The sequence below is a fragment of the Podarcis bocagei genome (genome assembly GCF_964188305.1).
Source record: "Podarcis bocagei genome assembly, chromosome: 12".
NCBI classification, from domain to species: Eukaryota; Metazoa; Chordata; class Lepidosauria; order Squamata; family Lacertidae; genus Podarcis; species Podarcis bocagei.
In genome coordinates, this window is record NC_138137.1 from 35,675,593 (window position 1) to 35,703,149 (window position 27,557).

General features: G+C 43.5%; 2 protein-coding genes across 2 annotated transcripts in view; one reads left to right on the forward strand and one right to left on the reverse strand.

The window, feature by feature from the left end:
* ZNF804B (zinc finger protein 804B) overlaps window positions 1–27,557 on the reverse strand; it is a gene marked incomplete at its 3' end in the record, with an annotated part of 239,442 nt that overhangs the window by 211,233 nt on the left and 652 nt on the right. The gene's annotated exons all lie outside the window — the stretch shown is intronic.
* Window positions 1–27,557, forward strand: part of STEAP4 (STEAP4 metalloreductase) — a 235,230-nt gene that overhangs the window by 104,510 nt on the left and 103,163 nt on the right. The window lies entirely within an intron of this gene.

The window sequence follows — 27,557 nt, forward strand, 5'->3', positions numbered from 1 at the left end:
TATAGAGCGAAAAATACGGTAGCTAATACTTCTTTTTCACATCTCTATTCTCTATTCTCCCTCCCTCTTTCTTGCTACCACTTTTCTTTAGGACTCACTGCCTTCTGATGGCCACACTTCTCCCTATTTATAATTGGCCTCTTCTATAAACCTCTTGATCTCTACTCCTCTCCTCTCCTTTTCCACTCTTGGGTCTCTTTCCCTGCTTATATGGCACAGAAGGGGAATCTGGGGCCATCCACATGTTGCTGGCCTGCAGCTCCCATCAAGCTCTAACCAGCATGGCCAATTGTCACAACAATTCTATGAGGTAGTTTAGGCTCAGAGACAGTGACTGCCGCAAGGTCTCTACACTTGTAATTACCCTACTGTTACGTTTCAGTTGATAGGTATAACAAGTGTTTACGGAGATGGCCCGAGATATAATAAGATGTAATAAGGCAGTTGTGGATAATGATCACTTTCTCGTTGTGACTAAAATAATAAAATCACACACGCACACTAAGCTTGAAATACCTAAATGTCATAGCAGCTACACCAAATGCTATAAATTTGCAAGCAATATTACACCTTCCCAGAAAAACGACGACGAGTGAGCCAAAATCATATAAGGTGAATGAAGGAAATTCAAGCAGACAACAGATTTTTAAGGAGAGTGAAATAGGTGGAATATGGCCTTGTTCTGGGACTGCAAGAAGCAATATATTGTCTTAGAAAAAAAGCTTGGATAGATTTAAGATAATTAAAGTTCTTTTGCAAAAGAAAGTATCTTACACAGGAGAGGTTTTAGCTTGACAGCAATATTTCACTTGGTGTATTTCAGAACCCTGGAGCAAAGAAATGGGGGAGGGAGTGTTTTGTTTTGTTTTTTAAAGGATCCCTGCAGGAGAAGTCTTCGTACAATCAAAACCAGCATGATAAAGTTTTGTTTTCAGTGTGTCAGAGCTTTTCTGTCCGTGACAAAAAAAAAGCAAATAGTTGTTTTGGCTCCTAACATTTCAGGCATTGCATGTGGGCACATCTGGACACACTTCTACTTGCCTCCAACTAGAGCAGGCATAGGCAAACTCGGCTCTCCAAATGTTTTGGGACTACAGTTCCCATCATCCCTGACCACTGGTCCTGTTAGCTAGGGATCATGGGAGTTGTAGTCCCAAAACATCTGGAGGGCCAAGTTTGCCTATGCCTGAACAAGAGCATACCAACAAATTGTCAGGTTGCTGAGCTGGTGTGGCAGAGGCAAGGAAACGAAGCAAGGGTACTATCTGCTCTGCTGAGAAGCCAGATCCCTCAGGCTCCTTCCTCCATGAACTGTGATCTGGCAGCAGGCTATAGCAGAGGGGGAGAAGGAAAGCAGGGCCACTCCATCAGTTGGCTCCTCTTCTTCTTGAAGTGCTACTGTTCCAGCTGGTCACCTTGTCAGCTAAGAACTAGTGCCACGTTTGCTTTTTTCCTCCTCCCTCCCAACCCCTTTTCCTTTTGTGCCATGTATTCTATATTGCATAGCTTTCCAAACTGTGTGTCGTGACACGTTAGTGTGTCGGCTGCATTGTCTAGCGCAAACGCTCCCCACTCTCCTCCTGGGGGTGGAAAATTTGCTCCAGTTTACTAGTAAAACTGAATTACTGTGTCGTGAAATGATGCATGTCTAAAAAGTACGTCACCAACATGAAAAGTTTGGAAAGCTCTGCTATATTGTAAGGTCCACTGCAGGTATTAGCTCAATGTTATTCTTTCTAAGTTGTGCCAGGAACTTTTTTTAACAGGACAGGTGGATTTAAAAAATTGCTTCTAATAAACAAACAGCTCCATTTATTTTTTAGTAAAATATTCATTTTTGCCTGCTATGAAATATCTTTTTATAGTGTATTAATTTCTTTTAAAAATGTAATTTTATTCACTTATCATGTACCAAAATGTATGATCTGATAGGATCATGAGGCTAGGATTGAAACCTTAGGTCAGCCTCCCTCAACCTGATGTTGTGGGTTGCAACTCTCATTAGCCCAGCTGTGCTGACTGAGGAATGATGGGAATTGTAGTCTAAAGCATCTGCGGGGATGCCAGGTTGGAGAAGGCTACCTTAGACCCTCACAATAAGAGAGAGTATTGCTACTTCTAAGTGCCCAGCTCCTCACATTCTCCAGAGACTCGTCAGAGTTACCTAAATTCTTTACAGGATCAAGATCTATGATAGCAGTTTGCCATATGATGAAGATGCCACACTATTGAGCAGCCTAAATAAAATAGATGTTTATTGTTGAATGTAAATTTCCCCCTTGCTTTTACCAATCATTTTGTGTTCTAATTATAACAATCTAAGTTGTAAACAACACATGCTGAGGTTTTGACAGTGAGCTTCTGATGAAGCGCAGAGTACAAATTTTAATTACACACAGTTCTAATACACTGCACATTGCAGCGGCTCTGTCATCTTTGAAATGGTAACAGAATAAAAAAGTTTTTTGAAATATGAGCATGAAGGTAATGAGATCAATAAATGTCATCTAGAAAAAGTAATCACAACTCAGGAGTCCCACTAACCTTTCTACAAATTCCAGAAATAACAGAGTAGCTTGGAATGAAGAATGGTATAGCAATGAGGAACAGATACAATTATAAGAGAAGAGAAAGCAAAAGAATATCAAAAACTATTCTGTGGGTTTTTGCTTTTTAATGTGTGCTTGTTAAAATAACTGATTTCTTTTCCTTTCTCTTCTGTAGCTCTTGCCTCTCCAGATTTATCTGTGCATTCAGATTGAGAGCAAAATAAAATCTATTCACATTTTCCCATTTGAGTAATCTGACTGTCAGGAAAAAAACTTTTTTTCATTCTTTGAAGAGAGGCAAAGAGAAATTGTTTTACTGCTGTTCTTCTGTGTCAGAAGGGGGGGGGGCTTTTAAAAAAGCTTGCAATATCATGAAGCCAAGAGTGGCCATATCCTATAGATCATTTCTGCCTTCTAGCATGAAAGCAGGATTCTCACATGATACTAGACTGCATAGCTAAGATCTCTCTCTTCCTCTTATTAACAGAGACCACTCTGTAGGTTTCCGACATCACAGTTTGTGGAGAAACGGAAAGGAGTCATCACCACCAGGAAGGAAGATAATTGTATGCTTCAGAATTGTTGCCACAGTAATGAAGGCCACAAAACAAGTAATTCCAAAACAGCACCTAGACTTCCTGCAGAAACATTTGCCGACACTAACCCCCCCCCCAAAAAAAACCCACACAAGAAAACCAGCCACGTGTTGTCCCTAAAGACAATCTTATGGTCAGAAACAAGTGTTCTCAGAAAAAGAGCAAGACACAGGTTCCATGCTCTATTATATTAAGCCCTGGTTTTCTGATATGCAACCATAAGATTGTCTTCAGGGACACCACCCAGTTTGCCCTTATTGTACTAATTCAAATCCTACGTAAGACATTGTTTTCTGTATGATCACTCTGGGCACCAAGGTGCTCACCAGTACCTCCTATGGTACCTGCAAAAAAAATCTCACACTGCATGAGAAGCTGTTTGCTTTCCCTCCTCGGACTGGCTCTGTCTCTGCTACACTGAACACATTACCTCTTAAACATGACCACATTTCATGGGATCCCATGTCACATGTTGTGAGGGTTTGATTAGCTGCTTGTGCGTGAAAACGCGCTCCCTCAGAGTTTGTGCGGCCCCACAAACCTCCGTGTGTGACGGAGCTCCTCGGACATGTCTGCTCTAGTCACTAGTAGAGTCCGACAGTGGCTGCCTGCGGAAGCGTTTCCAGCAAAGAAGTTCCTTAACGGAAACGCGTCTCCTGGACTCACGGCGTGACAGTTTCCTGCGAGGTATGGGTCTCCCTATGGGAGACTCCGATACCTCCCCACTGTTCTCGCTGGAAGCCTCCCTGAGCCCTCCCTCCTGCTCGCATTCCCTCAGAGACCCACTCCTCCCCCTGCTGGTCCCTGCTTCAGCAGTTGAGTCTCTTTCATCCTGCCTGAGTCCCTCCACCACCTGATGCTCTGATGGCAGTTCCCTGACATCCACTTCCCCTCCAGGGCCCCCCTCACCCCCTCCCAATTCCTCCCCCCTGGGAGGTGAAGGGCTAAAACCCCGAAACGAATCTTCCTCATCTTCTGACGTCTCGAACAATTCTCTCCATCGATCGTCGTCCTGGCCAGCTGAATCCTCCTCCTCTTCAGAATCTGGGAACCCCTCCAACTCCTCTTCCTCGTCGGTGGTGGCAAAGTATTCCCTTCGGAACCTCGCTACAGGCTGAGGTTTACGTGGGAACCTCTGATGAAAAGTCTCTATTAAAACCTCGTCATTGACATCCTCTGCCCTAACCCAGGTGTTTTCCGACTCCGGTTCCCCTTCCCACATTACCAAATACTCTACTTGATCTCCCTTCCACCTGGAATCGAGGATCTCCGCTACATGGTAGCTGTGTTCCTTCTCCTCCATTGCTGGTCCCCTAGTGACCCTCCCCTCACTGTCTCCTCTATACGGTGACAGCAACGACCTGTGAAAAACTGGGTGCAGCTTCATGTGGTTCGGTAACCGGAGCCTGAAAGCCACTGGATTGACCTGCTGTATGACTTCAAACGGACCCAGCCTTTTGGGTCTTAATTTCTTACAACCTCCTTTGAATGGCAACCCTTGGGTTGACAGCCACACCTGGTCCCCCACCCTGATGCTTTCACCTTCCCTTCTGTTTTTGTCTGCTTGCCTCTTATATTCCTCCTTAGCCCTGTTTAAGTTGAGTTGGAGCTGGCGATGGATCGCTTCCATTTCTTCCACGAACTGCTCTGCAGCTGGAACGCTCCAGTTCTCCCCCTCCCCCCCTGGGAAGGCTCTGGGATGGCACCCGTGATTAGCCAAAAAGGGGCTCATCCCCGTGGACACGTTCTCTGCATTGTTGTAGGCAAATTCTGCCAACGCCAGCTTCTCCACCCAATCATTCTCTCTGTCATTAACATAACACCTCAAATATTGTTGGAGAACCCCATTTGCTCTTTCCGCCTGCCCGTTGGTTTCAGGATGACGGGCCGTCGAGAAATTAACCTCTACATGCAGTAAGCTCATGAGCTTCCTCCAGAACCTGGAAGTAAATTGTTTCCCTCGGTCTGAAACCACCCTCAAGGGGGCGCCATGCAACCTAAACACATTCTCTACAAACAATTTGGCGGTTTCTTCTGCTGTAACCGCATGTGAGCAGGCTATGAAGTGGGCCATTTTAGTTAACAGGTCTACTACAACCATGATGGCTGTTTTCCCTCTAGACCTTGGCAGATCAGTCATGAAATCTATTGCCACTGCTTCCCACGGTCTCTCAGGTGTGGGCAGTGGTTCTAATAAACCAGCCGGCGCCTGCCTCTCCCCCTTGGCTCTTTGGCATTGTTCACACCCTCTCACATACTCCCGCACATCTTCCCTGACCTTGGGCCACCAAAATTCCCTGGTAACCAGCCACATGGTTTTGTGTTGCCCAAAGTGCCCTGCTGTGGGGCTATCGTGCAGCTGCTTGAGTACTTTCTCCCTCAATTCCCCTTCAGGTATATATAACGCTCCCTTATAATACAATGCCCCATTTCTCTCCTCAAAACCACCGGGTTTGTCTTCCTCCCCTCTGAGATCCCTGAGTTTCCCCTGGGCGTATGCATCCTGCACCGTACCCTCTACCAATTCCCTTTGCCCCACCAAAGTCGCCCCACACACCCAGCGGTCCTCTGGAATGATATGGGTTTCTTCGGGTGCTCCCTCCCCCTCCAAATATTCAGGTTTGCGTGAGAGAGCGTCCGCCCTAACATTCTCTGGGCCTGGCACATAACAAATCTCAAAGTTAAATTTGGAGAACTCTTGGGCCCATCTCAACTGCCTTTGGTTGAGCACTCGCGCCGTTCTCCAGTACTCTAGATTTTTATGGTCCGTGCACACTTGCACTTTATGTTGTGCACCAACTAGCAGATGCCTCCATCTCCGGAACGCCTCATGAATAGCAAGCAGTTCTCGGTCGTACACCGTGTAGTTCCTCTCGGATTTGTTCAGCTTCCGCGAGAAGAAGGCACACGGACGCCACTCCGACTCCTCCTTCCCCGGCTGCAGAAGAAGCACCGCCCCTATGGCTCTGTCAGATGCGTCTGTTTCAACCCTTAGCTTCTTTCGTAAATCCACATGCAGAAGTTGTTCTTCAGAGGCGAAGGCCCTTTTCAGTTCCTCAAACGCTCGCTCCGCCTCCGCCGTCCATACAAACTTCTTCTTACTGCTGAGACAGTCAGTGATGGGCGCCGTCAGATGGGCGAAGTTGCGGATGAACTTACGATAAAAGTTTCCAAACCCTAGGAACCTCTGCACATCCTTCTTGGTTTTGGGTGTTTTCCATTCCAGCACTGCCTGTACCTTGCCGGGATCCATGGCCAATCCCTTGTCTGACAGGCGGTACCCCAGGAATTCCACCTCCTTGGTATGGAACCGACACTTCTCCAGTTTGACCCACAGCCTGTTGGCTTGCAGTCTGCTCAACACTTCTCTGACGTCTCTCACATGTTGCTCCTCATTCTCAGAATACACCAACACATCATCTAGAAAGGCAACGCAATTCTTGTAGAGCAAAGGGCCCAGCACGTGGTTCATAAAAGATTGAAAACACGCGGAGCCTGCTTGTAATCCAAATGGCATAACGAGGTATTCAAACGCCCCCAAAGGGGTAAACATGGTGGTTTTCCATTCATCCCCTTTCCTTATGCGTATCAGGTTGTACGCCCCCCTTAGATCCAGCTTTGTGAAAATCTTTCCCTTCCTCACCATGGTCAAAATATCATCAATTCTGGGCATAGGGAACGCCACCGGTTCAGTCACTGCATTCAGCCGCCTAAAATCACATACAAGTCTCGGCTTGTCCGCATTTTTTTTGTCCACAAAGAACACTGGGCTCCCCCCTGCTGCTTTGGACTCTCTGATGAAGCCTCTCTTCAGGTTCTTGTCAATGAACCCTCGCAACTCCTGCATTTCCCTGTCTGACATGGCATACAACTTGCCCACGGGAAGCTGTGCTCCAGGGAGTAAATTGATCTGACAATCAAAGGGTCTATGAGGTGGTAGTTGGTCAGCTTCCTTCTCACTGAACACGTCGCTGAGATCTGCATACTGTGGTGGTACCTTCACCTTCCCCATTACTTCAGTCCCTGCTAGGGTGGCTTGGGCCCCTACTGAACCCTTCTCCCCTTTGCAGTGTTCTAGGCAATGTGCTGAACCAAAGGACACCACTCTTTGATGCCAGCCAACCAGCGGATCATGTAGAGCTAGCCAGCTCATTCCCAAAATAATGGGAGCGCCCCCCAGGGTGGCCACATTAAACGCTATCAGTTCTGTGTGCCTTGCCACCCTCATTATCATTGGGACAGTCTGCAAGCGGACTCCTCCTCCCAACAACTCCCTGCCATCAATCGTGGTCACCTGCAGGGGGTTGCTTAAAGGGATGGTCTGTATCTGGTGTTCAGCAGCAAACTCCTTGCTCATAAAATTGCAGGAGCTGCCTGAGTCCAATAGCGCCTTTATTTTTAGGGGGTGCCCATTCTGCAGCTCTAGCGACACTTCAATCACTAGAGCAGGTCGAGGAGCTTCTGGCACGGGCACTTTCACTGCTCTTTGGCCTGGCTGCAGTGCCCCAATTGTGGCAACCAGGCGTTGGCTTTTACCTGCTCCGCTCCCCCTTCTTCTCCCCCCTCAACAGCTCCCGCCATCCCTTGCCATTCCTTCCTCTGGGGGCAGACTCTGGCAAAGTGGCCTGGCTGTTGGCAGAGATAGCATTTCCGGGGGCCCTTTCCCTCCTTCTTAGCTCCCTCGCTGGTTTTTGAAAATGCGCGCGCGCGCGCTGTTCCGATTTCCATCGGCTCTGCCGGCGGGAAAGCTGGCTCAGGAATGTCTGGAATGCGGAACTCCTTCCAACGTTCCCCTCTCCCTTCCCGCCTCTCCAAGGCTCTTGCCTCCTGCCGCGCTCCTATGGTCAGCGCAGATTTGGTCAGCTGATCCATAGACTCCGCCCTGGGGCTCCGTGCCAGCTCGTCTTTCACCCCCGAAGAAAGACCTTCTTCAAATAGCATTTGAACGGGTGCCGCCGATAAATCCCAACTCAGTCTGTGAATCAGCATGGTAAACTCAGTCCAATATTCACGGACAGATCGACTCCCCTGCTTACAAGCCATTAGCTGTCTGCGCACCACCCCTTCCTCAATATCGCTGGAAAACATGATATCCATTGCACGAAAGAACTTCATTGTGTCCTTTAGTATGTCATTGTGCGTTGCCATTAGGGGTCGAACCCAGTCTCTAGCCCCTTTCTCAAGATGCCCAATTACAAAAGCAACTCGCGATTCCTCATCAGGGAACTCATCGAACTGCACATTAAGGGCATATTGCATCTCTGTCCTAAAAGCATGGTAGTCCTTGGGGTCCCCCCCAAATTTCTGCACCAATCCTGGTACCTTTCTGGGGAATTGAGTGGCTCTCCCCTTCTTGTCTGCATCCTGAGCCCTTCTCTCCTCCAGCCTCGCCGTCTGCAGGGCCAGTTGAACCTCCAACGCTCGGTATCTATCTTCCAAGCTTGGACCAGCTCCAGCCCCTGCTCCTCCGGTTCCGGTTGGTTCGCTCATGATGCCTTCTCTTGCACAGGCAGCGTACAAAGACTGTCGGACTGCTGTGAGGGTTTGATTAGCTGCTTGTGCGTGAAAACGCGCTCCCTCAGAGTTTGTGCGGCCCCACAAACCTCCGTGTGTGACGGAGCTCCTCGGACATGTCTGCTCTAGTCACTAGTAGAGTCCGACAGTGGCTGCCTGCGGAAGCGTTTCCAGCAAAGAAGTTCCTTAACGGAAACGCGTCTCCTGGACTCACGGCGTGACAGTTTCCTGCGAGGTATGGGTCTCCCTATGGGAGACTCCGATACCTCCCCACTGTTCTCGCTGGAAGCCTCCCTGAGCCCTCCCTCCTGCTCGCATTCCCTCAGAGACCCACTCCTCCCCCTGCTGGTCCCTGCTTCAGCAGTTGAGTCTCTTTCATCCTGCCTGAGTCCCTCCACCACCTGATGCTCTGATGGCAGTTCCCTGACACATGTGTTCTCAACAGAGTGGAAGGAGTGCAAAGAGTTTCTCTCTGTGTCAGAACTCGGTGGTTGCTGAGGAAGTTGCCTTTTACTTCACTGATGGCAGCACCTCATGGAGGTGCTTGTCCACACTGCAACTCCTTCTCTCTGCTCCTTCAGATTTGGCAGCCATTTTGGGTTATGCCACACCTAACACAGGATCCATTTTGTGACTAGTGCACACAGTACATTCTCAGAATTCCAGAGGTGCCCATTGGCTTAAGAAGGATGGCGATCCTGCATTTTGAATATGTCAACACCCCCACTCATTAATGACCAGTAGGATGGCCACTTATGCATTGTCAAAAGGAGAACAAAGATTTGCATAAATCTGGCACACGTATAGACTGCCTGCTCAGTCTAATGTTCAGGTGTGTACTAATGGTTATGGGCAGCTTCAAGGCTTCCATTCTTGGTATTTTCGAATTAATAACCTGGTTTTCCTCCCCAAAGGGAACCCAGGGCGGCGATCAATAATAAAATTACCTAAAAACAGTAACAAAATATCACAGTAATAAAATCACATAAAAGCAATTTAAAGCAGGTCACAAAACAGCCGCACAAAAACTCCATAAAACCACTGGACAGAAAAACCTAGATAAATTTTTAAAGAAGTCTATACACATTTCCTGAATTCAGGTAAAGAGGTGGATTGCCTGGTTTCCTTTGGAAGGGAGTCCAATAGGGAGGTTGCCACCACTGATAATGCCCTGAGGTAACATAAACCCTGTGAGAAAAATATCTAGGTTCAAGTTTTTAAGCCGAAATCTGAAGCTCATTGCAGTCAGTATCAAAACCATCAATGGCACTGTCAGAAGCTGCATCAAAATTCACTGCGCTGAAATGCATTTTTACAAAGGTGATATTTAACACCAGGGTTTCTCAACATGCAGATTAGTCACAGCAGTTAAATAATTTGAGGGGGCCAGGGAAGCAGACAACTGAGTATAATCATGCCAGTTAGGCTAAATAAAATGTTTTGTTTACAACTTCCCAAAGTCTCTAAATTTGCAATTTTTCCACGTGTTTCAAATTGATCACAGCAAAGAATTTGCAGGCTTTATGGGTTCAAGGAATGAAATAAATACATTTAATACATTTTTCAAACCAAAACTATCACTGTCTGCCTCCTGTTCAGCTGAAGCAATGCACTTCCTACACCTCTTCAAAAGCCCATGCAGATGCCTTGCCTCAGTTCCCCTCACTTCCTTCCCCACTTCCATAGCAGCCCCTATGGAAAGTTAAACCTTGTAATTAAAGATTGGGGAGAAATCCAATTCACTTCACATTTAAATACAAAACTTAACAAATTCACATTTTCCAAAACCGTATGCAAACCTGAACACAGCCACCCCAAAATATGCACTTTTCTGAATTTTGGAATGCAATTCTTCAGTTAAGTAATATATACCAAAAATGCATTCTTTTAGGATACAGTGTGCATAAAAATGCATATATTCATGAAAATAACTTACAAAAATGCATTTGATTAGGGAAACTGCGGGCAAAAAAATATCTAGACTAAAAAGTTGACAGACTTTCGTGAGGATTTTCCTTTCTTTAAAGTGCAAATTGCTACAGAACTGTGGAGAACTTAATTTAAGACTGGAAAAATGAGAAACAGAAAAGACCAAAACTGACAAATTCATCCACCCCTACTTTTATTTTCCTTATGGTTCTTTGTCTTTAAATTGAAACCCTTGAAAGAAAGGACTCCTTTAAATACAAGATTGTCATAGTCTAGAATAGAGAGAGGACTGTATCAGAGAAGGCCACAAGGCCACCACATTGAGCAGCCTATTCTAAACTGGGGACAGGGTATTTTCATGTCACAAATGAGGACAGGGTGGTGCATAACAATATGTTAATTAGATCTCCTGAAATACCCAGAGAATTGCTCTTGTTTGCTTCCTTATTTGTGGACCCATCTACAGATGGTCTTTACATCTGCCAGGCAAAATCTGTTCTGTAGGGCATATGGTACTATTTAGTGTCCGCTAGCAAGTCCATTTTCTTTGGAAACAGAGAATTACAGTTTATTACACTTAAACTTGCTTAACTGGGATATCTGCTTACTCTATCAAAAAGCTTCAAACAATTTCCTCTCTCATTAGCAGCCATTTGATAGATCCTAGCTAAATGATACTAGTTCTGTGCAGCAGTAGTTCTGCTAAATAATTATCTCCTTCCCTGCTCTCTTATGACTTCAAGACTGAAAACCAATTCAGTCTTGGATGGCTACAAAGCTATTTGGTTACACTATTAGCAGCAACCAGCATCCACTGAAGCACTCATTACATTGTAAACAAGCAATGAACACCCTACGTGGGAAATTGTACAAGTCGGTGGAGTCTTAACCCTGAAAAGTTAGGCTGAAACGGGCTGTGTAATGTACAGGAAGGAATCCAGTGGAAGTGCCAGTCCATTTTGTTCACCGAAAACAACTTGTACTGCAGATGGTGTTTTGAACATTTACCCTGAAATCCTGGGAGAGCATCTCAGAGCCCATGAGATGAATCAGATCACTCACTCAGACAGCACTCTGGCTTCAGAAAATGGAGTTTACCTTACCAACACCAGAGCTTTGACATCAAGGGGGTGTGCTGCAGAAGGTTGGGGTGAATTCCAAGGAAAGCCACCTGGTCTCCCCTGATAATCCCAGTCCTTTGACATTCCCCAATACTATGGAATAAACTATGCCAGCCCTGGATGGGGGGAGGTGCCTTCCCTGTTTTAGGACTGCATCCTGGGACACAATGTTCCCCTCCACTGATGCTACAACCACACATGGAGGAATCTTCATAGGAATAATAAAACTGTCTTTTCAGCCCTCCCCCAGCCATAGCATAATAGGCTGTGATTTACCTAAGAGTAAGACTTGATGGACATAACAAACATTCGTGGGATTGCTCCATTAATTAGGCAATTAATGGTCTGGATAGGAGTAACTTGAGCCATGCACAGGACTGATGAAAAGGTGAGGAAAGCATTCTGTTATGCACCATGGGCATTGCACAGACATATACAAAGAAAGATAACACTGTATGTTTAATAATACTTTGAAAACAGGATATAGTTAACTTTTGAATGTAATATTCAACATTCAGGAAAACTGTGAAAACAGAATGTTGTTAACTTTTTATCTAATATTCACCTTTCAGAGAAGCTGTGAAAACAAAATGCTGTTAACTTTTTAATTTAATATCCAACTTTCAGAGAAAGTGCTGGGAAAAAAGATTAAAAGTATTTTTTAATAGTTTCCTTAGATGAGAAGTACATTATTTTGCAAAGTGAGGCATTTAAAAATAAACTAAAGTGTTGTGTTTGTTTGTTTGTGTGTGTGTGCATGCGTGTGTGTGCGTGTGTGTAAAACAGTGTCTATGCTATATTTTTTTAATTTCAAATAAATTGCTTCTGAGAATGTATTTTTAAAAACATGTTCAGATTTTCACAAATTAATCAGTATTTAAACTACATTATGAAGCCGCCTTCCTTTTGTTTTGTACCATAAATGCCACAGGCTCATGGAACATGCTAGAATATGCATGTTCTTCCATTTATTCAGGCAAGAAATAAATCTAAATTCACTCTTTCATTATTTGTTTTATCAGTTTATATATCACCCTTTATCCAAAGATCCCAGGTGGGGTGTACAACATTAAAAACATAATTTACATAGCACAAAAAATAAAAATAAACATAAAATAATCACTGGATAAAATCATAATAACTGTCCCCCACCTTTTTAAAGGCCACAAATTGTTTACTTGCCAAAGGCCTGGGTAAAGAAGAATGTTTTCTCCAGGTATCTAAAGACATGTAGTGATGGCGCCAGGCAAGCTTCTCTGGGGAGAACATCTCCACAGAAATGGTCTGTTCTCATGTTGTCACCCTCCAAACTTCTTGGGGAGAGGGGACACAGAGAATGGCCTCAGATGACAAGCACAGAGTCCAGACCCTCCGTGTCCCTATTTACAGTAGCTGACCTGGTTTCTGATTTGACCCCGGAATGTCCTGCTTTTCCTTAGGGCGTCCCTATTTTCATTGGAGAAATGTTGGAGAGTATGAGAGTCTGGGTCAGTCTGTATGGGAAGAAACAGTCCTTAAGGTACTGAGATCCTGAGTCGAGTAAGGTTTTGTAGGCTAACAATGAATGTGGGTTTTACCTTTGTACAGTAGGCTAGTTTCTACACACCCCTCCATATCTTACAACCATCCAGGCGAGCAGGAAGCATTATCAGAGTTCAAAGACACATTTCAGCCAGAGGCGTAGGAAGTGGGGTGTGGTGGGTGCGGTCTGCCCCGGGTGTCATGACTGAGGGGGGTGACAAAATGGCAGACGAGTGGGCGGTACACCTTGCGCCCGGCAGCAGCAGCTCTTCTCACCCGGTGGCAGAGAGCAGCCCTCCTCAGCTTTGGCGAGGCACACCCGGCCGCAGCAACTCCATTGCCGGACCTGGCTGCGGAGAGCAGGATGAGAGTGAGCAGCAGCTTCCCGCCCCTCTCTGACCCTGAACCTTGGTGCGTGGGAAGGCACCCTCTGGGCCCTGCCCCCTTGGGAGCACACCCACCCTGGGCAGCGCAGGCATATGCTCTGCCGCTGATTTCAGCCAGGCAAAAACACCCTAGGAGGGCACAATGCAGGCTTGGTGAGAGATGTGGCTACAGGAGCATCTCGGGGGCCAGATACAGAGGCTGGGGTGGGCTGCATTTTGCTCCCCATCCTCTTATCTTATCCCTAGGAAGGTACGATTTCACTTCTGTATTCTGTACAGTTCCTAGTTCGTTTGTGTTGTGAAACAATTAGAAGTATGGGGAGAAAACAGATGTATCAACAACGTTTTAAAGAAGAGAGCCTGTTGCCTTTCCTGCCTGTAATCCCTTATGGAATACGTTATCTGAAGGAATACTATGCATCCTCACATAGGAGTAAAGCCCTGTCGGCTTCAGTAGGACTTACAACCAGTAAACACGTGTGAAATTGAGTTGCTAGGCAAGTCATCAGCTTGATGTCTGTTGACTGATGATGCCGATGTCTGCTTATAGATCAAAACCTTTTAAATTATGCTTGTTTTCCTTTAAGCCACAGTAAGTTCATCCATCAGAGCAATCAGCGCTGTGTTGTACGTTTCTTTGAGTTATGCTTTATACTCTGCGCCACAATCACATAGTCGCAGAGGAACAGCAAGATAAAAAAGATGCATATACAACTGAGCAATGACATTGATTGCCACTGCCATTAAAAGACACAGTGACTTTTAATTAAAAGGCATTCTAGTCCACATGGAGCTATGAAATCGCTCTGTTTGCTTCCCACCTGCCTTCTGTCTGTCTTTAGGGAAGAGGTGGGAGACCTTTTCCAAACAGAGGGTTTCATTCCCTTCTGGATAACCATTTTGGGGAGGCCACATGGCAAATGAGCAAGATTCTACACACATTCCTCACTGCCTTCCATCTAAGAAAGCAAGAAGCATTATAAGAGTTTTGTTGATTTCTTCCCACCACCCGCCCCCATAATAAAGTGTTCTGACTGATCTTTGATTAAAAAAATAGGTGCTTGGGCAAGAAAAAATGGTGCTAGTGGTGTTTTGTTTGTGCAGGTTCTGAAGCGACTGCATAAGCAACTGTTTAATTACCAAGAGGACCCTTTTTGTTTTCCCGAAAACTCAGGAAATGCAATGTTCTCCTGCAGGTAAAGATTTGTTTACAGTTTATAATGAGCTTTTTAAATTAAGTGGTTTCCCACTATACACTGGGGTACTTTTAAGGCTTAACGGAATATGAAGATGAGAATGTTATTGGGTCTGAAATGCAGGTGATTCTAATTTAACAAAGCCTCTGCCTTATTCAATTATGGCATACAATTCCAATTATAAGTACAAGGCCACCTTGCACCACCTTCTGCATAGAAGAAATTGGCACATCATCTGAACATCAAAAATCTTAACCAATAATTGCATTTGTGTAATAGATAGTTATTAAAAATGTGATTTTTCTGCACGTAAACTAAGCACATCCCTAGATTTTTTGCTTTTATTACTCGAAAAGGGCAGTTACAGAGAGCGTCAAAGGGTTTGACTTGAAAACTGAAAAGAAATGTAAAGAATAATTGCCACATTGAAAACAAACAAGAAGCTCAAGTATTAACTGCATTGCAAATTGAAATAGAAATTGATGCAATTTCTCAGGCCCAGTGAATAGAAACCTTAATGAAATTTCTCTTCGAACATGTACTTTAGCACCAAAAATGATAAAAAGTTAAAAATGTACTTTCCTAACAGACTGATGGATGGGGGGGTGTTTATGAAAGTTTCGAGGGGGATTTGTTTTAATGTGAAGTGGCTTGGATGTGACCTTTGCAACTTGTTCTATATGCACTAGAGATCCTTCAGTTTCTACAGCATTTGTTAGCAAGATGCAGAATCAATTATTTAGATTACTGAGGTGCTGAGCACCTGAACATGATGAGGATTTGATTGTGCTAAGGCATGTTATTATTCCATAAGGTACCTCCATGTATTACTTGGTCCAAACTATAAATGCCTTTGATTGCCAAGAGGAATTTGTGCAAAAAAAGGGAAAAGCTTCTCTTAGAAGAGCTACCATAGAGAAAGAAGATAATGGACTTTGAAGTTTCCCACTGACAGTGCCTGGATAGTAGACTGAGCAGGTCCACAGACCAACAATACCCATATTGATGGTTTCAAATTATTGGCTACCTCACTTCAATCCCATTAAACAGGATCAGCATGAGGGTGATTCTTCATGTAACCCCAATCATGTTTGAAACAGACTATGCTATCTGTCTCGGTAATTAGTTGCAATCAGACACTCCCACCACATATGTAATAAATGTGTCTTCCCTGATGTACATTTCCAACCTTTGAAGTGGGTCACTGAGCGAAATCCATTGTGTCTTGCAGGTCTCAAGTACCACTGCGATAATAATTTATATTGTGCCTCATGAATTGGTAAACATAAAAACCATCTTTCAGCTTGACTCCAAATCCTGTTCCACTGCTGTTCTGAGACTGACCAACACAGTTTCCTTTCCCATTATATACTGTCAACAGCATTTTCCTCCCTCAAATCCCTTAATATCTTACAATACTTGAAAATATCCCACGAATTAACAGTACAGTGGTACCTCGGGTTAAAAACTTAATTCGTTCTGGAGGTCTGTTCTTAACCTGAAACTGTTCTTAACCTGAAGCACCACTTTAGCTAATGGGGCCTCCTGCTGCCGCTGCATGATTTCTGTTCTCATCCTGAAGCAAAGTTCTTAACCCAAGGTAATATTTCTGGGTTAGCAGAGTCTGTAACCTAAAGTGTATGTAACCTGAAGCATATGTAACCCAAAGTACCACTGTATTAATTACAAGTGTGTGTGTATGTACATACACACAGGAAATGTTGAAGTTAAGAAAATTATGTTAGTTCTTTCAGTTTTTCACACATTAGGACACAACATTAGTTACACACACACACACACACACACACACACACACACACACACACTAATATTTTTGTTTCAGCCAATGATGGTATTCAAAGGGGTGCTAAGGAGACTATTCTATAATGCAAGCATTTCTGCTTGCCCAGTGGAACAGTCTCCCCTCTCTTCCCGCCTTGCCATGTGCTGTTCTGAGGATTCTCCCAACCCTCTGGAGCAGGTTTGGGGTGCATGCAGTGGAGGACCATTGTGTAAGTCCCATTGTGCAAGCAGAACTTCTTGCGCTTGCACAGCTATTTAATTGAATACAGCTCCACACTACAGCTGGCAAGCACCTTTTGCAGCCAGGCCAGATGAAGGAAAGCCAGTCCATCAGGAGGCAGAAGCAAGTGTGTGCACCAGTGCTAGTAGGGCAGAATACAAGCCCTTGACCCCAGGATCACATCATGGGATTTTGCAGTCAAGTGGGGTCAGGAAGCAGCCCCTACTCACCTTGAAGGTGTGGTCTAGGTAAAGTGCACATGACCCTGTTTTGCCTCACCCAAACCACTGATTTAGACCAGCTGCTGGTACTGTTCATCCCCACTGTAGATGTTTGTTTAAATAAAATGTGGTCCTAATTCAACCTAATTCAGTTTTATGTGTCTTGCCTTTTATTTCCTGCTTCCGGTTGTACAGGTTTGTAAAACGGTTTTGCTGTTTGGAAAAATTAGAAAGCACTATATTTCAAGGGCCTTTGAGACGTTTAGATCAGCATCTTTCAAGATGTCTTACAACAATGGTATCCTTGTCTTATCGCAAAATAAAACCATCCAATATTGTTTCCTACAACTTTTCAGTATATTGCCATCAGATTATCAAACAATAAAATGCACAAAAAGAAAAGACTAAATTTCATCCTTTACTAACACGGTTTCTGTCAGCAGAAATATTACAATTTCTCTTAATGATTCATCCCATGTACCAACTCTGAGTATAGAAATAAAAAGGAAGGGATCATTTGGCTGTAAATGTCAAAAACATGCTTTATCTAAAGACCTGGACATGCTTTATTTATAAAAGTTGAGTAGAGATAATTTATATGGCTAAAGGAGTCATTTATTTCTTAAATTGGTTTTGTCTATAAAATAAAATCAGTTTGTTCTACATCAGGTAACAGAACCTAGGGCAGTATATGCCATAAATCTCTGTCACTGAGGATTAACGTAATCTTCTATTCACAAATACTGGCTTGAAAACTCGCGATACGACTCCAGTCACGAAAATTCACAAAAGGCTTTGTCATGGGGTCAAGAAACAGACATCTATGTTGATTATGAGGACCAGAGAGGCCATCCAAGCTGTTTACAGAGAAACGTGTTCAGAGTGAGCTCTTTAAAAAAAATCCCAAACTTTTTATTTACAGATTTTTGGACCCAGCATCAATTCCCAACTTAGCCATAACAACTGACTCGCTGTAGGATAGTTGCTTTCCCTTAGCTTAACCTGCCTCACAGGGTTTTTGTGAAGATTAAAAATGCACCACATCTGCCATTTTGAGCTCCAGGGGGAAAGGGCAACATTCAGAATGTACTAAATACATGCAAATGCATCATTTGTTTATTAGAGAGGTTTCTAAGCTGCCAAACTGGGGGCATTGCCCCACAAGGCAACTTCATTAATGGTATAATATAATACACAACACTTCATTAATGGTGATGCCCAAGCATTAGTCATCTTCAGAGCAGACCTATTGAGATCAATGTATCTAAGTAACTTAGACCTATTGAGTTAAGTGTTTCTACCCTGAGTGCTACTTAGCTGGATATCACCCAAAGCATATCAAAATACCATAAAAACCTTATAAACCACCTTAGCAGCAGAGTCTGAGAGCAGTAAAATTATTAACAACTCAAAATGTTAACTGCTAAAAATAGCTAGAGTTGTTCCCAGTCTATGTGAATGCTGACTGTGCTGGACATTGAGGATGAAAGGGAGCAGGGCAGGAAGAATTTATCATCCTCTGTCTGCTCTTTGTGGCTCCCATTGTCATAAGAAGAGCCTGATAGATCAGACCAAAGGCCCATCTTAGTCCAGCATCCTGTACTCTCAGTGGCCAGCCAGAGGCCTATAGAAAGCCCACCATCAGGACCTTAGTACAACAGCACTTCTATGGTTCCCAGCAAGTGGCATTCTGAGGCATTCTGATCTGACAGCAGAACTGAATCACCATGGCTAGTCATAGTCCTCATCTGTCTTTGAAACTCTACAGCTGTGGGGAAACAGGCTGGAAGTGTGATGAGAGGACTCTAGGAAGCTGAGCCCCTCCTTCTGCCCATAGAGATCAAAAAACAAGATGCCACAATGTGGGGGGGCATCTGCTGGCAAGCAGAGTCCAGGGCATTGGTCCCCAAAGGTCACCCTTTGGAGGTCACCCTTTGGAGGTCACCCTTTGGAGGTCACTGCTTGGAGGTCATTGTGAGGGCACACACCCCAATGTCAATGAATCTTTATTTGCGTCAGCCATCGGCCATAGCAATAAAACAACAATACGATATACAAAGAATAAAACTAAAAAGTCAATTATATAAAATACATTTTAGGGGACGACAAAATAATAGTAGCAAAACATAACGATAATAATAGTAAGATCCTAGGAGAGGAATCTGGGCGATGACGCTAATAGGCACACACCCCTTTTTGATTTGTTCTTCTTAGAGCATTATCGTTCTCTAAGGGATATTGTTTTTATTTTTATATTTAATCTGATTGGCTGGGATGCTTGCTGGGAAGAAGTGTCAGGTGTGTAGGTGTCAGAGTGCGAGTCTTTTGGTGAGGAAGGACTTCACCAGCTTCTAGCCATGCTTCCTTCCCTTTATATGCTTGGAGATGCTTCCTCCATTGAAATGAACAGGGAAAGTCAGAACATAAAGAGTGTCGCTGGATCATACCAGCATTCTGCTCTCACAGTAATTAACCCAAGAGAAGCCCACAAGCAAGAAATGAGTGCAATCCCACATTAGAAAGCCATTGTGGGCTTCTGTGAACAGCTGAGCTGAGCTGACTATACCTTTCACAGCCACAGTCTGGCTAGGCTCTCCTGGCTTTCTCTGTAGATGGAACGAGGGCATACAAACTCACGCACTGTTAATGCAACTTCCATAAAAATATATTCATTACTACATTGAGATTTTATATGTTTTGTAATTGCAACACCCACTTAAATAGATAATAATCTCCCGTCATCACAACACAGTGAACAGTCACCATGAAACATCCATTATCTGATGATAATGGTATTAAGTCATTAGGTTCTGATCCCATATGTGCAGAATCGCCAGGCAGTTATTCTGTGGAACATGTTACAGCTTATTAAGCATAGTAATAAAAACAACAACATTAGAAACACAGACAGTTGTAAAAACAATTTAAACCTGACGCAGGCTTCATAAAAATATTTAAGGTCGTCAATTTCTATGCTCCGAAATTAGCACGCAGAGGTGCCCATCCAGCGTGACTTAATGGAGTGCATTTTTTTTTCTAGCCCTGTGCTCAAATCCAGTGCAGCTATTTCAGCACACAAATATCTAAAGATAGGTGTAGATACAGATAACAGTACTGCAGATGAATAAATAGAATTGCACAACAGGATTCTCCACCCACAAGCAATGTCCAAGAAACTGGAATGGGATAAGGAAGCTCACAACTTGGTGATGTTAAGTCACACATTCTGTATCCTTAGATCAGGGACAGAGGATCTTTCTCTGCTCAAGGACTGCATTTCTTAATGAAGAACTTTCCAGAAGCCACATAGCTTTCGCCAGTGGCAGAAGCGGTCAAAACAATGGATGAAATGCTCACCTTTGTGCATCATCATCATCATCTTATTTGTATGCCACCTTTCCATAGTTAAAACAATACTCAAGGCGGCTTACAGCATCACAAGTTTTACATAATTACCAACATAACAAAAGTCATGAGCAATAAACAAAATACATCAAAAAGTACACAACCAAATGGAAAACAATTTCCACATAAATCGTAACATCTAAAACTAAGACTACAGCATTAATATCAATCACAATTTAAAATGATATAGATAAAAAATAAAAGCCATTTTAAAAACAAGAACAGAGCCCTCTCTGCCTAGCTGCAGCAGCAGCCCTTTATGGAGCCTGTCAGACCCCACCACAAGCCAGGAGGAGAGAAGCAAGGCAGGACCCTTCGGGCTCCTAGCAGGTCAGTCCTGGGCAGCAGCAGCAGTGGCAGCAGTCCTTTATGGAGTCTACTATTCAGTAGGCTACATCCCAGCCATAAAACCCAGGCCTTTCAGCATGCAGAAAGAGATCTCCCCATCCTCCCCATCAAAAGCAAAGAAAGAGGCCTTCTCACAATTTGTCACATGTGTCTTCATGGAATAGACCCTTTCCCCAACCTTCTCCTTGATTATTTGCTCAACGCTATTTCTGGATCATGGCTAGCAAGGTATTGTAACTCCCATTTCTACTCTTAAAAAACAACACTTACTTCGAACTCCTAGGTTATCTTATTATCTTGTACACCAGGCATGGGGGAACAATGGCTCTCCAGATGTTGCTGGACTCTCATCATCTTTGACCAACAGCCATGCTGGCTGGGGCTGATGTGCGCTGGAGTCCAGAAAGAGCTGGAGGGGCACAGGTTTCCCACCCCTGTCTTACACTGCGGTTAGCGTAAAACAGTGGCTAATAGACTGAGGTATGAACTGGGAAGTTCCCAGTTGGAAACTCACTTCTGCCATGAATTGACCATGCAATTTTGAACAAGCCACTTCTCAGTTTCAACTTCTGGGGTGATATTACTGACCTAAGCACAGTTGTTGTAAGGATTCCAGCAAGAGAATGTATTTATTGGTCAGCTTTAAAGCGTCTGCTTCCCTTTTCTTCATAAAACAAACTCAAAGCAGCTTACAAAAAAAATAAAATTCAAAATCCAAACAAAGCACTGTTCAAATGATAGCAAGCACAGGTCAAAGCGTTGTAAAACAATAAAGCCAACAATGGGATAAAATCACTGGGCTTAGAAACAAGGAGGCAGAATTTTTACGCACTCTAGAAGGATGGCAAAATGTAAAGGTCTTAGCAGCTAAAGAGGGAAGAAGCCAACTTAACTTATTTAGGGAAGGAGCTTCACAACCTGGGTGCCGAAACAGAAATGGTGCTTAAAAATGCTAAGTACTTTGAATTAAAATCACTATGTAAATGCAAAGCATCAGAGATGGTCTGCCAGAGGCAGGGTCTTTCCAAAGCCAATCATGGAAGCTTATGCTAATAAGAGGTTTCCATTGCCATTGGTAACAAAGTCATACCTCCATATCTCTGGGTCCATGGAAAAAGTGGCATCATGCATAAGAGCTTTTCAAACCCCCTGCTACCCGGGCCATAGATATTTCATCTTTGAATATGAGATAAGAGGTTTTGAGGAACCTAGGCGACAGAAGGAAAACACATGATTCTTAGACTAATTATGATGCTATCTACCAAAATGAATATTGATTTTTTTTTTAAAGAACAGCACTACCAGCATAAAGAGGAAATCATCCACTTTTTATATTTCACCATGCATGTAACCTGGGTTTCTGGCGGATGAAACGATACCAAAAGTGACTTTTCTATTCAAGAGAGCCTGCATGCGCTGTCGCTTTTAAGGGATGGGGACTTACTGGGTAAGGTAGCAGAAAACAGCTCCTTGTTTTCTTTTCCAAAAGCTTTTGAAGGAGCCAGGAAGATCCCTGACGGTTCAAGGTAAATACCCATCTAATTCATCCTCCTGTACTCACAGTGGCCAGATCCCCAAGTGGGAAGTCCGCAAGCAGGACCTGGGTGCAACAGCACTCTCCCAAATTACAATTTGCAGCAACTGGAGATCAGAGGCAAATGGCCCTTCCAGACACCCGTTTTATTGTGCATTTACGATGATTTCTGCTCATGTTTGTAGCAGCGTGGTTATACATGATCCTGAACTATAGTGCAAATGTGATAGCATTGGGGAAGAATCACAGAACAACTAATAAAGTGGAATAATGAGTGGATGGTCCAAAATAAACCAGAATGCACCCATAAAAATACAAGAGCAATACCTAGTCTAGAGGAGCACATGTTGCCTCTAGTAGCAGAGCCAGATGATAGCCTTATCGTCCACAGATATGTCTAACCCTCATTTTAAGCCATGGGTCTGCAAACCTTTTCAGCAGGGGGCCAGTCCACTGCCCTCAGACCTTGTGGGGGGGGGGCGGACTATATTTTGAAAAAATAATAATGAACAAATTCCTATGCCCCACAAATAACCCAGAGATGCGTTTTAAATAAAAGCACACATTCCTGTGTATCATCTCCTCTCCCTCTGCCCAGCTGGATGGATGGATGTTGGATGGATATTATCTCATGCCATAGCATTCCTGCAAGAGCATCATTGGGGAGAATTGATGGTGGCTTCGCCTGCCCTCCCCAAAGTGACTGAGAATTTGCATCTGCCCGCTAGAGAAAATCACCCAAAATGTCACTTTCAAAAGGGGCTGGAAAAGTATACAGTAATGCACTTCTCTCTCTCTCTCTCTCTCTCTCTCTCTCTCTCTCTCTTTTACGCAGCCCTAAATACAAGCCAAGTTCAACAAAGGGACAAATGTGACCGAGCATTTATATGGCACGAGGTCATTCAGAACAGTTCTTATTCTTAAGGAGAAAGGTTGAAGACAAAGAAATGGTCTCAGAGGAGAATCAGCAAGTTGGTAAAGGCTTTAACTGTGAAATCCTATGAAGACAGGCCGAAAGAACTGAAAATTCTTAGCCTAGGGGGCAGTTGGAAAATTTGAAGATGGGTTATGGTGACATTTTCCAAATATTTGAAAGGATCTCAAAACAGATGGGGTTGTTCACCTCAAAACCGTTATAAGGACCCAGAAACATTTCTTGCATTGCATGTAATTATACAATGTCTGTAAGATATGTTTGCTCACATATAAAAATGCAATAGACCTGTCATTTGGCTTACACACAGAGCCAGAAATGAGTAGATGTGTAAGTATATAGATATAACTTTACAATGGAATCATTTTTATTGAATATATAAATATAACTTTAACAATGTGTATTACACAGTTGTTTTATGAAGCAGCTTACCAAAATAATTAAACTGAAGGGTATTTGCATGCCACAGCTCTAACAGCATCCAGCTGTAAACATGAAAGTGATCACTTCTGCACCTGAAAGTTGTAAAAAATATATATATCGCAGAATACCAGAATTATTGATGAGATTTCATCTCTTTTTAATTCCAGAGCAATGAAAAATCAATGTTTCCTGAGATGTTTACATTTGGGTATCAAAACTTTATATAAATGTGAGCTGCTTCTAGAGAGCAAATAAATTACACAGTAGGGTTATTATTATTATTTTGCCATAGTATCTAGATTATGGGATGAAGGTTTATCCCAGCACTATTAAATGAATCATACAAGCAGATCCATGTACACAGTGCAGTAAAAAAATGTTTCTGCCACATTTAAGGAAATATGTTTTTTTCTTACAGGAAAATTACCTTATTCCCAGAAAAGCATAAAAAGGTGAAGGAACCATAAAGCTGCATGTGGTGCTATTCTGGCTAGGGAATATGAGCCACTGAGCTCCAAGGGACTTACTTCCAAATAAAGATGGACAGGATTGGGCTGCACAACCGGGCTGTTTGAACTATCAGTGTTGTAGGAGTAGTGAATGCAAGAATCAAGCTCTCAAGTGATTTTCTAATATCAAGATACTGTTCTAATTTTTTTGCATGGCGCATGCTGTCATTTACATGGTGCAATTATAACATGGCATGATTGACAGGTGGCTTCCCAAGAATCTGACAATCATCTGTCTGTTGGGCACTTGGGAAGCACAGCATAAGGGGTGTTGCCAGCCCAGTACCCAGTGCTTATCCAAGTGCTAAGCACAGGATTAAGAAAGCCATCTTTCTCCCCCCCACATCAAGTGATGGGGGGGGGGAGTGGAGAAAGAAGTCTGCATTCTGCAAGCATGGGATGCAAGCAGAAGTTCCTCTCGCAGCGATTGCCTGCAAAAAAACAGGGCTCCTTGCACTGGCTGCATTCACCTGTCCCCAGCAGGGACCAGATATGCATAGCCAAACTGAGCAGGATTTAACCTCTCCATCAATTAAATCCTGCTGCTTTGGTAGCAACTGCTGGTTCCTTACTACAAACAGGCACATATGGCCAAGGCAAAATTGTGTGGCTTGGGAGGAATGACCTTTAGGGTCAAATTATACCCCCTGGAGTTTCCCACCCCTGTTCTAATGGGTGTACTAGATTAGACAAACCTTCCCAGTCTTACAAATGTTATTAGCTGCATTTTGCTTGCACTGTATTTCTAATGTTTTAAGTTTAGATCTTAAGTGTTCTTGTACACTGCCTTGAGATCCAGTGCTAAAGGTGGTGTAAAAATGTTTCAGTGGCGTAGCGTGGGTTGAGAGCTGCGAGTGCGAGCGCCCCCCCCCCAGATGTTGCACCCGGTGCGGCCGCCCCCCCTGCACCCCCCACGCTACGCCACTGAAATGTTTTAATAAAATGAATGAATGAATGCATACACACAGAGAAAACTGTCAATAATGTGTTAGTTTCCCTTCTGTTTCTAGCAGATATCAGTCAGTAATGAACCACACAGAAAAATGATTCTGGAAAAAGGGTTCCTCAGGATATGCTCTGTACCTGCCACCAACACAGAAATGGTAGGGATGGACAAATATGCCCATTTCAGTTTCTCTCATTTTTTCAATTTGAAGTTCAGTTCTCCACAATGCCTGCCTCATTGGTTTGCAGATATATATTTTTTAAGTCCTCATGAAAACCCACCAGCATTTTAGTGTGAATTTCTCCTGGTATATGCATTTTTTCATATGACATTTGGCCAAATATGCCTATTTTTGCAAAGCACGTTTCCTTAATGCAGCACTAATCTAGGCTTGCTTTACCCTGGTATATGCATTTTTGTACACGTTACTTAGCTGCATTGCAAAATTCAGAGATGTCCAAATTTCAAGAATGGCTGTGTTTTGGTTTGCGTCTTGTTTTGAAAAGTGCAAATTAGGAAGATTTCCCTTTAAATGTGAACCGATTCAAAATTCTCCTCTATCTCTACAAATGAAGTCTTCATTTCACATGGCCTTTATAGGATGCTGCACGGGGTGGAACAGGGTCTGGTCATCCTTCCCAAATCTGGTGTTGAAGATCTCCTAAATTACAGCCAGTTGGCTATGCCCTAATCTAAGTGCTGGGGACACACAGGCACAAGCAGAATAAATTACTAAATGGGACAGGTTAATATACAGAATATCAATGCCTTTGCAATGTTAATAAATTTTCACCGAGTCCTTTTCACATGTTAGCTTTGGATTTTTCTTGCCCAGTCCCATGGCCTTCTTTAAGCTTTGATAGGTTTAATGTAAATTCATTTAACAATGAATATTCAGAGAAATGCTGGGCACACATGCTAATGCTGACCAGCCTAAAGCATTTGCTTGCTTGCAGTCATTGTCAGAATCAATGTGCCTGGCTGTTGCGAATTAACCCAGGGCACTATCCTACTTCTGTACTGCCACGATAAACAATGCAAGTGATCTGATCAGCCATTTATCAAATTCAGCCGAATAAATTATTAGGCAAGCCGAAGGTGCATGTTCCTAATTGCTAATGCAATGGAAAGAAAACATACTTGAAATATGTTTAGCGGTGTCAGAAAACAGTACTGGCTATTCATAGCATGTTGGTATTCAATTAATTCATTCCACTACACCGTGTTGGGAGTTTGCAGGCGTGTGTTGTTGTTTGTTTTAGTGCTGATCTGTCATTTTTCTTCGAAACGGATTACAAGAGTAGACTCAAACCATTTGATAGTGGCAATTCATTTTGTGAGAACTATAGAAATAAGACAATATATCAACATTTTCTCATTTCAAAGTCTCATTTGGTGGATGAAAATAATCATGAATCTAGATTCTGATTTGTATTTCCTTCTGATTTGTGTTTTCAGGAACATTGCAGCTCACAACTCATCCTCAGCACCTGATTCCTTCTTTCTAAATCCACTCATATTATGGGTTGTTTCTGTTCACAAGGGTAACATCTATAGGTGTCGGCAAATGGGTAGCTTTTCTTGAGGCAGGTTGCCTCAAGATTGTATGGAAATCATATTACAAATTATGGGCTCAAACACACCAAACCTTCTTTGAATTGAACTTCTAAGTCTGAAGCATTCTTGATGCCATTGACAGCAATGAAACAACGAAGGGATGCAGCACTGAGCTACCCACCACAGTCGTCATTCTCACCATTCTCCACAAGATGAAGGAACACAGGAAGTTGCCTTAAACTAGGTTAGACCATTTGTCAGTCCAGCTTAGTGTTGTCTGCACTGCCTGGAAGTGGGTCTCTGATCTATCCCAGCCCTACCAAGAGATACCAGGGGTTGAATCTAGGGGCCTTTTATATGCAACACAGATACTCTACCACTGAGCTACACGCCTTCCTTGCAGGACAACAGCAAGAACTATGGAAAGAAGAGACGGGACCACTTTTTAAAGTGGGCAGCCTCCCAAGTGCTTTAGGACCTTGACTTTCCAGGATTCTGAAATGCACAGGCTGCCTCCACAAGCACAGGAAGACTCCCTGCTTCAGAAGACCACTCTCTAATTTGTGCCGAGAATGACGGTGAGAGGGTTTGGAGCCAGTGAACTCATCCTTCTAGCCCATCCACCACACGATCACAACATGCATCCTCAACACACCAAAAGAGGGCTTGAGCATTCCAAAGATCTCTCCAACAGTTCAAATCTTTGACGACTGACCTTGCCTGCTGGAAGCATTGATACATGAGGCTGAAGAATGGCAGCTAGCAGTATTTGGGGGCAGGGGGATGTTTTGCATCTTGAATGCCTGATCCTTTCACATTTCTTGTGGATCTTTTAAATTGATCAG